Below are 14,963 nucleotides of genomic sequence, written 5' to 3'. Positions count from 1 at the left end.
CACAAAAAGACACAGAGTCAACCTAAGCAAGTTGTGCTTCCTTTTTCTGGTTGTTTGGCTATAACATTAGATAGAATATGGGTAAATGAACAATTTCCGTTGATACATAATTGTATGATATTACTCCAAAAGAAGCAGTTTTATGAGCCATCAAACCTCTGAAATACACTTTTCTGCAAAAGTCTTCCACAATTTTGGCCACTACTCTATAGCAAACAAAGCAGCAGTCAACAACTCAACAAAATCTGATAATAAATATGTTGGTTATTGACAAACAACAAAGGTAAGAAACACACACTGAACTCCCTTAATTTCTTCTCCATTTGTTCTTGAGGCTCTAATCCCTTTTTGTCTCCTTTGCAGATTGTGATGAAATCAAGAACAAAGGTGACCACGATAAAATCCCCAGAGAGGAGGAGCCACGTGAAAATTTGGAGTGTGGAAAGAGCTTCAGTAGGAGCCCCTCTCTCACTAGGCATCAAAGAATTCATACAGGGGAGAAACCCTATCAGTGCGTGGAATGTGGAAAGAGCTTCAGGAAGAGCTCCCATCTCACTTCCCATCAGAGAATTCACACAGGGGAGAAACCCTATCAGTGTGTGGAATGTGGAAAGCGTTTTAGTGTGAGCTCCTCTCTCACTAAGCACCAGCGAATTCATACAGGGGAGAAGCCCTATCAGTGTGTGGAATGTGGAAAGCGTTTTAGTGTGAGCTCCTCTCTCACTAAGCACCAGAGAAGACATACAGGGGAGAAGCCCTATCAGTGTGTGGAATGTGGAAAAAGCTTCAGTCAGAGCTACAATCTCACTTTGCATCAAAGAATTCATACAGGGAAGAAACCCTATCAGTGTGTGGAATGTGGAAAGAGTTTCAGTAAGAGCTCCAAACTCACTTCCCATCAAAGAATTCATACTGGGAAGAAACCCTGTCAGTGTGTGGAATGTGGAAAGAGCTTCAGTAAGAGCTCTAAACTCACTTCCCATCAAAGAATTCATACAGGGGAGAAACCCTATCAGTGTGTGGAATGTGGAAAGAGCTTCAGTCAGAGCTCCTCTCTCACTTCCCATCAAAGAATTCATACTGGGGAGAAACCCTATCAGTGTGTGGAATGTGGAAAGAGCTTCACTGAAAGCTCCTCTCTCACTTCCCATCAAAGAATTCATACAGGGGAGAAACCCTATCAGTGTGTGGAATGTGGAAAGAGCTTCAGTCAGAGCTCCTCTCTCACTTCCCATCAAAGAATTCATACTGGGGAGAAACCCTATCAGTGTGTGGAATGTGGAAAGAGCTTCACTGAAAGCTCCTCTCTCACTTCCCATCAAAGAATTCATACAGGGGAGAAACCCTATCAGTGTGTGGAATGTGGAAAGAGCTTCAGTCAGAGCTCCTATCTCAGTTCGCATCAAAGAATTCATACTGGGGAGAAACCCTATCAATGTGTGGAATGTGGAAAGAGCTTCACTGAAAGCTCCTCTCTCACTTCCCATCAAAGAATTCATACAGGGGAGAAACCCTATCAGTGTGTGGAATGTGGAAAGAGCTTCAGTCAGAGCTCCCATCTCACTTTGCATCAAAGAATTCATACTGGGGAGAAACCCTATCAGTGTGTGGAATGTGGAAAGAGCTTCAGTCAGAGCTCCAATCTCACTTTGCACCAAAGAATTCATACAGGGGAGAAACCCTATCAGTGTGTGGAATGTGGAAAGAGCTTCATTCATAGCTCCAAACTCACGTCCCATCAAAGAATTCATACTGGGGAGAAACCCTATCAGTGTGTGGAATGTGGAAAGAGCTTCACTGATAGCTCCTCTCTCACTTCCCATAGAAGAATTCATACAGGGGAGAAACCCTATCAGTGTGTGGAATGTGGAAAGAGCTTCAGTCACAGCCACAATCTCACTTCCCATCAAAGAATTCATACAGGGGAGAAACCCTATCAGTGTGTGGAATGTGGTAAGAGCTTCAGTCAGAGCGCTGATCTCACTTCCCATCAAAGAATTCATACTGGGGAGAAACCCTATCAGTGTGTGGAATGTAGAAAGAGCTTCAGTCACCGCTACAGTCTCACTTACCATCAAAGAATTCATACAGGGGAGAAACCCTATCAGTGTGTGGAATGTGGAAAGAGCTTCACTGAAAACTGCAATCTCACTTCGCATCAAAGAATTCATACAGGGGAGAAACCCTATCAGTGTGTGGAATGTGGAAAGAGCTTCACTCATAGGTCCGATCTCATTTCCCATCAGAGAATTCATACAAGGGAGAAAACATATTAGTGTGTGGAATGTGGAAAGAGCTTCACTGAAAGCTTCTCTCTCACTTCGCATCAAAGAATTCATACAGGGGAGAAACCCTATCAGTGTGTGGAATGTGGAAAGAGCTTCACTCACAGCTCCAATCTCACTTCCCATCAAAGAATTCATACAGGGGAGAAAACATATTAGTGTGTGGAATGTGGAAAGAGCTTCTGGAGGAGCTCCAATCTCACTTTCCATCAAAGAATCTATACAAAGGTCGGAAAAACCATTAAACATCTTTAGGAACCAGACAAATCTCCACCTTTGGCTGATTAACATCAGTTTTGTGTTTTTATCTTGTGTTTTTGTGGGAGTCAGATAGCCACGGCAGAGGCTTGCAATATTGCAGGGTGCCCCCTGACCTCGGCTGACCAGCCCTCTGAGCTTTACAATGTATTGGAATGCATTGACCTTATAAGGAGTTATATCCCCCCCCTCTGGGCAGTGTAACCCTATATCGTTTGTGTGTGGGTTAAAGCTTGACCGGATGTAGGTAACGTGAGACATTGGAATGCAGCCATGCGGCTGGAGAGGACAAAGAGTAATAAAGCACCGGAGGGAGAGGAGAAGTCTGAAATGAGCTGTCCTCCGTCCATGGAAATATTGCTGGCTTCTGCGTCTTTATTTTATGCCAAAAAAGCACCATTGTAACGGCTGGCTCTGACATGTTTTTATGTTGTAACATTCCTGACACCTGTGGGTGTAGGGACTAGGCACCAACTCTTAAAGCCCATGGGGTCTTTGTCCCCCAATAAAATATTTGAGGGGGCCACTCCCAGGGTTTTTCCCCCCAAACACAACCTTTTATTCTTCCACAACTAGCCATACATTTTCTCTTTGAATTTTCTCTCTATAAATAAATAAATAAATAATGTACAAAGGTCACAACAAAATCAAAATACAAGAAAATACAAAAGTGGACAGGTCCCATATTTGCAGGCCAAACGCAAAAGTTGCTTTGAAGCAGGGTTTCCCAAACTTTGGTTCCCAGCAGCTCCTGGACTACAGTTTCCGTTATCCCTTCCCATTAGTCCTGCTAGCTAGCGATGATGGGAGTTGTAGTCCAAAAACAGCTGGAGACCCATGTTTGCTCTAAAGGGAAGGTAGGCTGGCCCTGTGACACCCTCTGCTGGCTAAATGAAATTTATAGATCACAAAACTGAAGTTTATCGGCACTTGAACCTCTAGGGAGCTTCTAGGTGTTTTCTGCACCACCTAGAGTACCCACAGAATTGTGGCTTCTACTGACAACACACATAGGAGAACAAATGAAAGACAAACACAATGGACAGGAAAAATCCTTGAAAGGATGATACCAAATGGACACAGGTAGGGGAGATGGAATGCTAGAAGTGTTCTCTGGGGCAAGGGGAGCTGCTGGAAATTGAACTATGGGCTCAAAATATTACTTTTTTAAAAAAACCACTGCCTTTATAGGCATTGCCATTCAAATGATGTGCATGTATCATTCCATACCTGGAATGGTATCAAGAGGGTGTTGCGTTATCTGCAGGATACCAAGGATTTCTGTCTCAAGCTGTCAGCTAAGGGTGATGGCTAGCTGATGTGCTGGACGGATAGCAATTAGGCGAATCTGGCTAACAGGAAGTCCGCATCTGGGATGGTGGTAAGGTTTGGGGACTCTTTGGTTGGGTGGAAGTCCCGGTGTGCTGGTCCTGGGGGTTAATCAAGAGGCAAGGTCTAAGTCCAGTCCGTGGTTGATGAAGCAATATGAAGGCAGTCCCTTAAAGTTGAAGCTGTGTGCAGGGCAGGGACTGTCAGCTACCAACGTTGCTCCCGCAACTTGGGACTGGGGCTGGCTGCCTTTTATATGTCCCGAGTCATAGGGCGGCCCTGATCCTCAAAAGACTCGCCTCTCCTGGCCAGGAGGCGAGCACTCTTCCTGCGGGAACTTAGTTCCCTCTGCCTCTCTGCCCTAAGCCTCTGCAGCTCAGGAGAGGCTGGAGGGTTACCGGACCCAGAGGCAACCCCAGCTTCCTCTGACGGGGCTGAGAGTGGAGCACCTGCAGGCAGTGGGTCCTCCATCACCTCAGGAGCCAGAGCAGACTCAGCTGGTGCCTGCACCTGAGGATCCAGCACAGGTGAGGACCCTTCAGGCTCATGCCCCAACCCTGGCTCATCTGCTTCTGGAGGCGGGGAATCCTGTGTAGGTTGGGATTCCTCAGGTTCATCATCTGAATCCGAATCCCAGGCCATCACACCCGGAAGCAAAGTCTTATTGCGCTTTCCTTTACTGAAGCTGAATTCAGTGCGCTGTCTGAGCTTTGCAGGGAATATGAATTCTATGTTTGTTTGGTTCAAGAAATCTGCAGGTATTGTTGTTTGCCCATCACGGTGTGGGAGGACAATCAACCCTGTCTGAAGTTGGCAGAGTCTGGGCAGTTTAAGGCCAGAACCAAACACCTAGACATCCGTTTCCAGAATGTGTGTCAGAGTATCCAGTTAGGCTTGGTGAGATTGCAGTACTGTCCAAGCCAGAAGAACCTGGCAGATGGGGACATGAAACCTTTGAGCTTTCAGCATCATGGGGAGTTCTGTAAAGGTCTGTGTTTGGGGTAAGTGGTGAAACTTACGAGCCCCCAGCAGTGCAGGACGAGAGGGGGTGTGATGGGGAATCAGAGCTTATAGGCTTAACAGCTCAGAACCCATCGTCCTGCCTGTTCTGGGGAGGAGCTGTCTCCAACTTCTGGAGAAGCTGTTTCTTTGTTCTGTCTGACTTGCTTTTGCTGCCAAGCAAGGAAGCAAGATAACTGCTGTCTCGGATGGTTTGTTTATTTTTACTGTTCTGCTGTAAATAAAGCTGCTAGTTTAGAACAACAGCATGTGGACTCTTTATCTTCTGCAAGCTTATACACTAAGCGGCTTGTGCTGTGCACACTGCTACAAGTCGAGAAAGCTGAATGGAACACAGGGAAGTGTGCCAGACTCCACAACACTTTGCACCTCCAAGGAGTCTTCACCCAACTGGTGGATCAGACCCTTCTTGATGTAAATATGGTGAACCAGTTCCATCTTCCACAAAGGTTTGCCTTAGCCTTTGTACTGGAACAGCTAGTGACCACATCTGCGCAGATCATCCTGGCGTTTGGACTCTGCCCAAACTTCTCACAGGAAAAACTTTCCACTGCTTCAAACACAGCAGTGCCACCTGCTGGTTGCAGTGATGGTTGGGATGACGTGGCAGCCAACTCCCCTAGCTCCTCCTGCTTTGGAGATTTCACCCCCTGAACAGGAAACACCCCCCTCGTGCTCTCTTCCTCCAAAAGCCTCCCTTTTGTGGAGCTTTCGGTTTCAGGAACACATCCCTGCATGGTCTGGGATACTGTTTCAGCTTTCCCCGGGGTGTAACTTCTGGCAGACTGCTCAGCAGCCCCCACCATCTTGAAGTGTCCATCATGTGATGCAGCTTTAATTCTTAGTACACCAGTCACCTAAAATTGCTGATGTGTTAACCAAGCTAAATCTGATGGGTGCTAACCCTGTAGACACACCAATGACAACAGGTTATCAGGTAGATGACACTGAAGGAGCATTTTCTGGCACTACACTGTACAGAAGTGTGGTAGGCAAACTAAATTTCATTGCCAGATGTTCAAGACATGACATTGCAGTTAGCTGTAACTTGCTAAGCAGACAAGTCAACAATCCTACTGTTAAGGATTGGAAAGCTCTGAAACACATAGCACACTATTTGAAAGGCACTATGCATTACAGACTGACATTTAACAATCAGAAGTCTGGTGGTCTTGAGATATTTGCTGATACGAGTTTTGGAAGTGACACTGCAGACGGGAAAAGCACATATGGAGTTTGCTATATGTACAACCAGGGTCTATTTGATTGATCGTGCATGAAGCAAACAACAGTAGTTTAAGTTCTTGTGAAGCTGAACTGAATGCATTGTTTTATTCACTTCTGGATTGTGAATGGTTGTTACAGTTGTGTAAAGACATGAGAATTCCTGTCAAATGTCCAATTCAGATTATGACTTCTGAAGGTTGTAAGCAAAGCACAAAGCACTTGCAATTGAAGCTGCAACATACTAGAGAATGTGTTGAGAAAGGACTCGTAACGGTGTCCTACATGCCAGGTAATGAAATTCCTGCTGATTTATTGTCCAAGGTTGTTCCGAAGGATCAACACTGTACCTATGTACAGAAATTAGGTTTGTACTGATAATGTACTGACACGCTGCCCAGTGGTGTTCACAGAAAGGGGGAAGATGTTAGTTTCTGTTTCTCACTGCAGCTGTGTGGAGTCCCAGGACTCTGTTTAGATTCCAGAGACCTTGCAGTCTCACGGGAAAGGGAGGCAGGATGTGACGTTAGTGATTTCCTGTTTCCTTTGTTCCTTTGTTCAGTTGCTCTCTGCTTTCATAAAGAGAGGATGTCTTTTCTGTTCTGCATAGTTTAGAAATAAAACTCTTTATAATGTAGCCAAACCTCGCGTCTCTTCCCTGTGCTGGGAACCCTGCTGGATAGAATGTGCTTGAGGCCTTATCAAAGGCTCAGGTCACTAAACACGTCGGAGGCGATTTCAAAGGCTCAGCTCGGAGGAAGATGAGGCCTTATCGGCTTGGCCGAGCGAAGATTCTGACAAAGATTCAAAAAATGTTTAGGGGTCTGTGTACCCCCAGGAAAAAAGCACTGGATCTAGCCATCATCTTTCTTTTTTCTTTTACAAACATTTTATTGGTTTTGAATGAATCATAGAATTATAGAGTTGAAAGGGACCCCAAGGAACATCTAGTCCAACCCCCCGAATGCAAGAAACTCAGCTAAAGCATTCATGACAGAATGAACCACGCACATCACAAACACAATAACAACAGTTATGTAGAAGTGTCCATGTACTGTTCGAGTAGGAACCAAGACGGGTGACCAGTGGAATGAATAAATGTTTACTCCCAGCATCTAGTGCTTAAACCAAAGGGAAGCACTATCTCCATATTAATGCACTGGAAAGGGGGTGGGGTGGGGAGACCGCCTGTCTAAAGGAAGAAGAAGAAGAAGAAGAAGAAGAAGAAGAAGAAGAAGAAGAGGAGGAGGAGGAGGAGTTTGGATTTGATATCCCGCTTTATCACTAACCTAAGGAGTCTCAAAGCTGCTCACAATCTCCTTTCCCTTCCTCCCCCACCACAAACACTCTGTAAGTTGAGTGAGGCTGAGAGACTTCAGAGAAGTGTGAGTAGCCCAAGGTCACCCAGCAGCTGCATGTGGAGGAGCAGGGAAGTGAACCCGGTTCACCAGATTACGAGTCCACCGCTCTTAACCACTACACCACGCTGGCTGATGTTGTTTCATTCCCCCTCTTTTTTTGTTAGAGTGTATATTAATTTCCCAATAAAAAACCTCCAACTAACATATCAAATCATAATCCAATAAAAATAAAAAACTAAAATTAAAAAGATCAAATTGTCTTCCGAATTGTAATTTTGATTTTACGACTTCCCATAGCCTGAACCTCGAAGCATATCCAAATCTCAGTCCTGCTTCTCATTTCATTCCCCTTCTAACAACTCTGCTGTGTTGTGTCAAATGTCCATACAGATTTATATGCCATCTTTGATCAATCCTGCCTGCAGTTGTTGGTCCACCCTGAAGCTCGAAATGCCTCATGGAATCATAGAATCATAGAGCTGGAAGGAAACCCCAGGGGTCACCCAGCCCAACCTCATGCATTGTTGGAATCGCTGCTGAACAATCCCTGGTGGGTGGTCCTCCGACCTCTGTTTAAAAATCTCCAACGAAGGAGAGTCCACCACCTTCTGCAGTAGTTTGTTCCCCCATCAAACTGCTCTTACTGTCAGAAAGTTCCTCCAAATGTTTAGTTGGAGTCTTCTTTCATGCCATTTGAATCCAACCTTCTGGAGAAGCAGGATATAAACTTGCTCCATCTTCCATGTGACAGCCGTTCAGATAGTTTAATATGGCTATCATATCCTCTTTTCCAGGTTAAACATACCAAATTGCCTCAGCCATTCCTCATAAGGCTTGATTGTTCTCCTGTTATATACATTCCAGAGTTAGACAAAAAAGATTCATACACTTTCTGATAATGAAGTCCCTCCTGCTTCCATAAAATATTGCCTATAAATGATCATACCTGAGCTATCTGGAGCCAGTCATACTGAGGACCCCTCAACTGGATTCACAAAGGTTATTATAAGATGGGTCGGCACCACTCAATAAGGTCCTGAACATAGAACAACCCCCTGGATGTCCACCCCTTGTACTGGAGATATTTGTTTTGATCATGAAAATCCAGAAATGGAATTAGTGGAGATTTCTGAGGACCTACAGTATTCCTCCATCTCTTCCATGTTTCTCAGGTTGCACACAGAAATGACATACCCTGTTTTTTGCACCATAACACTCACTTTTTTCCTCCTAGAAAGTAAGGGGAAATGTCTGTGCGTGTTATGGAGCGAATACCTATGGGTGGCGGGGGGGATCTGCTGCAGTCGTGAGCAGAGGATCCATGGTTCCCCTTCCTTCCCTCCTCCGTGGTTACAAAGCATGGATCCACATGGATCCTCGGGATTTTTGCATTGGACTACTCCAAACTCACTGTCAGATCACATGTCTGTGGCCACAGCATGAACCACAAAAATCATACATCCACTATTTCATTTAGAATATTTTTTTTCTTGTTTTCCTCCTCTAAAAACTACGTGCGTGTTATGGTCTGGTGCGTGTTATAGAGCGAAAAATACGGTATTTATATTGCTCTGTATGTAATACTGTAATAGACTGTTTTAACAAATGATGGTCAAGTTTCTTTCCTAATTTTAATCATATCTCTGGCCTAATAAAATCTGGAACTTTTGATGTCATGTTATTCTGGGTTTCCAGTCCTGAAAAAGCAGGGATTTATTCAGTGGTGGTGACCCTTTTTCAGCCTCAGGGTCATGTTTTCTTATCAAAAGCTTTCTGGGAGCCACATCCCAGAGGTGGGTGTGGCAAAATGGGTGTGGTCAGACATATACCCCTCTTCATCCAGGCAACCAAGAACAGTTGTCATAGTTCCAAGACAGATGGCAGTTGGGTAAAATCACTTGGGGAGAGTGCAGAATGGGGCCAATGAGGGAAGTGGCCTGGGCAGGGTCCTGAGGGCAAGACAGAGCTGCCAGGAGGCCTGTACAGTGGTACCTCTGGTTATGAACGCTTTTGTTTACGAACGCTTCTGGTTACGAACTCCGCTAACCCTGAAGTAGCTGCTTTTGGTTGTGAACTTTGCCCCAGGGTGTGAATGGAAATTGTGCACAGGTGGTGTGTGCGCAGTGAGAGGCCCCATTAGCGAAAGCGCGCCTCAGGATAAGAGGCTTAAGAACGGACCTCCGGAACGAATTAAGTTCGTAACCAGAGGTACCACTGTATTGAGTTTCCAGGTATGAGGTTGGGGGGGGGGGAATTCTCCTTGTGGTTTCAAGAACGGAGCCTCATACTAAATCCCCAATCAGTAGGACTTCATTCAGTAATGCATTACATTTCTATTAGGACACAGACTATACAGCATAGGCAAAGTATGCATAATCTTAGCTGTTCATCCTTTACCCAACCACTTTCTGCCTCGTCTGCACTTCACCATCTCTCATCAAGCCATAGTTCATGAAAAACCACTAACCCAACCCATTTGATTTTAGTATCTGTGTCAGAACCCTCCTTGTACCTTATCTGGAGTTGTTTTTCTCTTAAACAATCGGCCATTAATTTCCCCTTTAACTAGTTTTTACTAGTCTTGTGGTCAGTTCCCATTCCTGTGTATGTTACGCTGGCCTCACTTATTAATGGGCCTAACCTGGGTCTTTTTTTCGGCCAGAACTTGCTGGAACTCAGTTCTGGCCCCTCTTGGGTGGGTGCCATTGCCATCCTAAGAAAACGAGGGAGGTATTCTGAAACTTCTTTTTCTAGAAAAATAGCAGAAAAATAGCACTGGACCTAACAGTTGCCCTACCTCAGTTCCCCATTCTTTTAAAAAATAAAAATCTGACCATTTATATTCATCAATGCATACAGGTATCACACTGTTTTATTCTCTGCCTGCCAACCCACCTATCTGGTATTCCTGCTCTGCCCATCACAGGATTCTCTGTGAATTCCCTCTAGCTGTGAAGCTGTTGTCTCTTTCAAGCTACCTTCTGTTCCACTCTTCCCAAGTCTGCTGGAGATGTAGAATGATAGAGAATCCTAAGGCTGGAGGTGGGATTGGGGTCCGCTCTCCACAGTCCCCCTGACTCTGTAACCTTGGAAGAGATGCTCCAGGTCTGGGCAGTTTGGATGCCATGGGAATTGGGATGGAACAAAGCTCTTTCTACAGTGAAACAACCCCTGAGATGTCCACCCTAGCGCTTCCACAGAAACACTATACATTTTATTTATATCCCGCCCTCCCCAGCTGAAGCCGGGCTCAGGGCGGCTAACAACAATAAAACAGTACAACGGTACAACACAACACAACACAACACTCTAAAACCATTCCCCCCCCCTCATGACATCGTGTTGCACAAGCACCGTCTCTCCACCCCCGCACCACTGCCCCTCATAGGATGATCCCGACGGGAACCCCTTCGACTTTCATCGAGATGGAACCCCAAGGAGCCACGCACGACCCGGATCTTAGGTATGGCACATCAGACTTTTACTAAGCTTGTGCGGAGAAAAGGATTGCGCGGTGTCCTCCCTCGCAATCTTATCTCCGAAGGGGGGAACTGTAGCAGGAGATCCCCCCCTTCATGACATCGTGTTGCACAAGCACCACACACACGCACACACCATTCCCCAAGCCTGGAGATGTCCCTTCTAGAGGGGCATCACCCCAAAGAGCGATAGCCTTCTGTAAATAAGGAAGCGCTAACCCCTTTATTTCTATGAATTTTCTTACAATGCTCCACTTCGCCCTATCCTTATCATGAGTAGACCGGCCGCCCAAACTCTGGGTCAGTAGGCTGCCGTTTCAGCCAATCAGCGTTACCAAACAGCGTCTCAGGGTCAGGGGCCAGTCTGGGCCAAAACGGCCCTCACCTGCCCCCACCACAGAGTCCCTGGCTCTCGTCTATATTATTGCACTTTATGTGTTGTTTATGTGCAAGATAAACATTTGATATTGTGATAAGACTATATAGAAGAGTATTGTTTATGTGACTGCACACCCAGTTACGTCTTGTGTGTTTGTCCATTCCAGGAACAGCATTCCTGACCCAGATTTTCACAGGAAGTCCCTAAGATGATTCCCCTTTCAAACAGGATACGTGAATCTAAGCCAGTAGGGTCCTCCTCTCTGGCAGACGGACAACCCCGTCCCCAAAGCCCCTCCCTCCCCCACTTCCCCATGGGGGCCCCCCACACCACCCATCACTCACCAGGATGGCTTGGGCCGCCACCTGCTTGGAGCAGTTCTGGGTTCAGAGCCCCCTGAGCTGAGCTGCCTGGCAGTTCTGAATCACCTCCGGCAGGTACAGCTGATCTTCCTCCAGCAGCTGAAAGGCAAAAGTCAGTCTGTCAGTTCCTCACGAAGGGAGGGCTTCTCCACCTCCCAGAGTGCAGAGTGGGGGGCAAGGAGGGCAGGTCTGAGTCCCTGCTCTGGTTCTCTCCAATGCTCACCCCTGGGAGAGGGATGTGCAACCGCAGCACATCTGCAAAGAGAAGGACATGGGGACAGGTGAGTCCTCCCTGAGCACCTGGCAAGGCTATTCCACGAGTTTTCTCCTGGGTTCCAAGTCCTACTGCTGGGGAGGAGGGACATCCCAACCCTTGGGGACCAATCCTGGCCTCCTTCAACCAGAATGTGGCTCCCCAGGCTAACAAGATGGTCAATATCCGGTTCCACTCCACCCTTTTAAAATTTAAATCTCAAAACAGATCCTAACTTTCAGAGCATGTAAACCACATGAGTGGAAAGACTTCTGCTCCACTCACAGAAATAGGACTATGCTTCCTTCTCCCACCCTTGAAGTAAACGTCTATGTAACGAAAGAGAATTGACCCAAGTCTGCCTTCCTCCGCCAACCTCAGCTTCGCTCTTCAAGCCAAAAGACAACACTTCCTGTAGTGATCAGGTGGGATTGCTATGAGGATTTATAACAAATATAGAGTAAGCCTTCTGTGTCAGCAATGAAAGCATTGCCATGACTGGGTTTAAACTATTTTCATATGATTCTTGATCAGTCCACTCCTCTGCATCCCTGTTCCATTTCTCTTTCTTCACAAGTCACGTCCCCACTCAGACAGGCAGGCGTCCTGTGTCATCAGAGACAGGGGGCAGTTTCTTTGCTGTAGCTTTTCTGATATGTTAATCTTAGGATGTTAATCTTAGGGCCAGGAAACAGGTCTCACATAAAGGGGATAATGATCACTGTCCTCCTGGCCATCCTTCTTATCCTAGGTATGGATTGTTTAGGACCCACTTGGGCAGGGGTACAGACGTTTGGTCTGTAACACGTGGATCATCAGTCTGCATCTCACGTGTTCTGTGTTTTAAAGGTCTCTGAGATCTCTTGATGAAGGGAGGGAGATGCTCAGAGTCCAGCCAAGAGCCTCACCCCCAAAAGGATATCTGGGCATTGGCATAGCCGGGGGGGGCAGCTGCCCCCCTTAATCCATAAAGAAATAATAATAATCTGAGGTTCTGCCAAGCGAGAGAGGGCTGAGCTGGAGGGACTCGGCTTGGCAAGGGTTAAAGGGAACTGAGCTGCCTTCCTAGAGAGGCCAGGAAGCAAGGGGGGGCCAGGTCCTCCAGAGCCAAGGCCCCTCCCTCCCCAGTCCTTTTCTGCAAGGGAGGGGGGGTGTTGCTTTGTGTCTCTGCTGCAAGGGCTGCGTCGCTCTCCCCTCCTGGGATCTGGTGAGTCTCCTCTCTCTCTGGGATCTGGTGAGTCTCCTCTCTCTCTGGGATCTGGTGGGGGTCCCAGGGCTGCAGCAGGGGAGGGGGCCTGGGGGGGCCTGATCTGCTCCTGCAGGGGGGGACCCCAAGTCAGGGAGGAGAGGGTCCTGCCAGGGAGGGGCCAGGTCTGCCACGCTCTCCTTCCTGCAGATCAGAGGGTCCCAAACTCATTTGGCCCTCCGCCCCCCCCCCCTTTCAGAAAAGATCTCCCTTCTTTAAACAAAGGAGTCCCTGGGACTTTAACTCTGTGTGACGTCGCTCAGCCTCATTGCACAACAGAGGAAACATCTGCAAATGGTTTTCCAAAGCTGGACGAGGAGGTGGACACTAACGCCCCCCCCAAAAAAAAAGGTGGGAGAGAAAGGCCAGGAATGAAGAGAGGGATCCCAGCCCAGAGTCCGGATGCTGCATTGGGGACCAGTTTCCCAGTGTCTCCCAGGGCAGCTCCCCACGGAGGCCACTGCAGCAATCCCCTCGCACCCAGAGCAGGGCATCCCAGGACCACATCCTCTCTCTCCCAAAGGGATTGTTGCTGGAAAACCAGCCGGAAATGGGCGCTGCTACTCACTGAGCCTCCAGGGACCTTGGGATCAATGGCTGTGTGTGTGTTAAGCTATCTAATTGAATAATAATAATAAAAAACCCGCCTAAATTTCAAGGGAGGTGTCTTTGGCACAACTCACTTGGCACTCAGCAGGTTGTACCTCAGAGCAAAGAAAAAGGGACCCCACCCAGGAGTCTGTCTGGAGAGCGGCAGAGAGTCCAAGTGCAAAGGATTGTTGCTGGCAAAGCAGCCGGAAATGGGCGCTGCTACTCACTGAGCCTCCAGGGACCTTGGCATCAATGGCTGTGTGTGTGTAAAGCCATCTACCTCTCTTTTAAATCAGAACGAGTGAAGGCGGTGAAGGTCCTTTGTGAGTGCCTGGAGGCAGTTGGAGGATGGATGGCGGCTAACAGATTGAGGTTGAATCCTGACAAGACAGAAGTACTGTTTTTGGGGGACAGGAGGTGAGCAGGTGTGGAGGATTCCCTGGTCCTGAATGGGGCAACTGTGCCCCTGAAGGACCAGGTGCGCAGCCTGGGAGTCATTTTGGACTCACAGCTGTCCATGGAGGCACAGGTTAACTCTGTGTCCAGGGCAGCTGTCTACCAGCTCCACCTGGTACGCAGGCTAAGACCCTACCTGCCCGCGGACTGTCTCGCCAGAGTGGTGCATGCTCTAGTTATCTCACGCTTGGACTACTGCAACACGCTCTACGTGGGGCTACCTTTGAAGGTGACCCGGAAACTACAACTAATCCAGAATGCGGCAGCTAGACTGGTGACTGGGAGCGGCCGCCGAGACCATATAACACTGGTCTTGAAAGACCTACATTGGCTCCCAGTACGTTTCCGAGCACAATTCAAAGTGTTGGTGCTGACCTTTAAAGCCCTAAATGGCCTCTGTCCAGTATATCTGAAGGAGCGTCTCCTCCCCCATCGTTCTGCCCGGACACTGAGGTCCAGCTCCGAGGGCCTTCTGGCGGTTCCCTCACTGCAAGAGGCCAAGTTACAGGGAACCAGGCAGAGGGCCTTTTCGGTAGTGGCGCCCGCCCTGTGGAACGCCCTCCCATCAGATGTCAAAGCGATAAACAACTACCTGACATTCAGAAGACATCTGAAGGCAGCCCTGTTCAGGGAAGTTTTTAATATGTGACATTTTAGTGTATCTTTCATCTTTGTTGGAAGCCGCCCAGAGTGGCTGGGGAAACCCAGCCAGATGGGCGG

The 14,963-nt window shown here is 47.5% G+C and overlaps 2 protein-coding genes across 6 annotated transcripts in view; both read left to right on the top strand.

Moving 5' to 3' along the window:
* Positions 1 to 14,963, top strand: part of LOC309530300 (uncharacterized protein) — a 670,922-nt gene that overhangs the window by 602,207 nt on the left and 53,752 nt on the right. The gene's annotated exons all lie outside the window — the stretch shown is intronic.
* Positions 13,120 to 14,963, top strand: part of LOC309530352 (uncharacterized protein) — a 302,362-nt gene continuing 300,518 nt past the window's right edge. Inside the window, exon 1 of the mRNA XM_082219248.1 lies at positions 13,120 to 13,211. The gene's annotated coding sequence lies outside the window, so the exon portion shown is untranslated. The remainder of the gene's footprint in view (positions 13,212 to 14,963) is intronic.

This window comes from Podarcis vaucheri (assembly GCF_965113315.1).
Source record: "Podarcis vaucheri genome assembly, chromosome: 4".
In the NCBI taxonomy this organism is placed as follows: domain Eukaryota; kingdom Metazoa; phylum Chordata; class Lepidosauria; order Squamata; family Lacertidae; genus Podarcis; species Podarcis vaucheri.
The sequence above is the reverse complement of the archived record's forward strand: the minus strand, read 5'-3'. Positions and strand labels throughout refer to the sequence as shown.